Here is a 1,215-nt window from a genome sequence, read left to right on the forward strand (position 1 = left end):
GCCCTCTTGGATCCTGTCTTTTCTCTCCGTCTGTACAAAACTGGAGACCGACCCCCCGCCCCGTCCGGGATTCGACGCAGGTGCGTTCCTGGGTGACTGTCTGCCCGCTAGTGACCACGCCTCCTGGGGGGGAAGAGGAGGGGCATTCAAATTAGATGTGGCGTTACAAAGAGAGGAGAGAGAGACGGAGCAACGACAGAAACACCATTTCTGTTTTCAGGTGTAGAGAGTGGACACGTGTGCGGCAGAGCGTCCTGTCCGAAGGCGGCCAAAGCGCTGTCGGAGAGGGGAGGGAAGCGAGGCGTGGGCTGGGCGCGCCGCGGCTCGCCGTGAGTGCAATATGGATGGCGACTTGGCGGTGACAGCGGGGGACAAGTGTTTAGTATCGCTTCTCGGCCTTTTGGCTAAGATCAAGTGTAGTATCTGTTCTTATCAGTTTAATATCTGATACGTCCTCTATCCGAGGACAATATATTAAATGGATTTTTGGAGCAGGGAGATGGAATAGGAGCTTGCTCCGTCCACTCCACGCATCGACCTGGTATTGCAGTACTTCCAGGAACGGTGCACCCCCTGCAGGGGTTAAAAAACTGGTGATAAATGACAGTATTTATCTTATAATGCACCAATCTTCAGTATTTTTGGTTTTTGTTTTTCTATGGTTGTGGATATCTGTTACAATTTCTGTTGTTCATATCCCCAGCTTTTTTGGACTCTGTGCCCGCTTTTTTGGTGCTTATGTTCCTTTGTGATTTAGGAAAGTCTTTGTCAAGCATTTTTAAGGGGTTGTGCTTTTATCTCTCACTAAGTCTCTTGTTTTTCTGTCCCCAGGTTAATTAAACCTGGGAAGTTTCATCCTTTCCTAGTGACTGACTGGTGGGGGGAAGAAGCTGGCAGGATCCCTTCTCTTACTCTCTGCTAAATCTGAGTTTAAGTGTAGTGAGTTAGAGTTAGACTGTCTTTCTGAAGCTCCTTTTTCTCCTCTGTTGAACAAGGATTTGTTTGACTTACTTTTATCACTGTGTGGATGAGAGTAAGGAGCCACCAACCACCATGATGTAAAACCACCAGCCAAGACTAAGGGTCCCTTTAATTCTGTGGGAAGGGGAAGAGGAAGGAAGCTGAAGAAGTTGGAAGCTGGGCCTTGGCATCATCCTCAGTTTCTAAAGATGTAAAATACCAAAAATAACACTTTCACTTTGGGATCCTTGAAAT

General features: G+C 47.6%; 1 non-coding gene across 1 annotated transcript; it reads left to right on the forward strand.

Annotated features, from left to right (window-relative positions):
• Positions 1 to 384: 384 nt before the first annotated feature.
• LOC125088278 (U2 spliceosomal RNA) lies at positions 385 to 575 on the forward strand. Its single transcript, XR_007123673.1, has one exon. It is a non-coding gene; the product is annotated as a U2 spliceosomal RNA (small nuclear RNA).
• Positions 576 to 1,215: the final 640 nt, after the last annotated feature.

The sequence above is a fragment of the Lutra lutra genome, chromosome 16 (genome assembly GCF_902655055.1).
Source record: "Lutra lutra chromosome 16, mLutLut1.2, whole genome shotgun sequence".
In the NCBI taxonomy this organism is placed as follows: domain Eukaryota; kingdom Metazoa; phylum Chordata; class Mammalia; order Carnivora; family Mustelidae; genus Lutra; species Lutra lutra.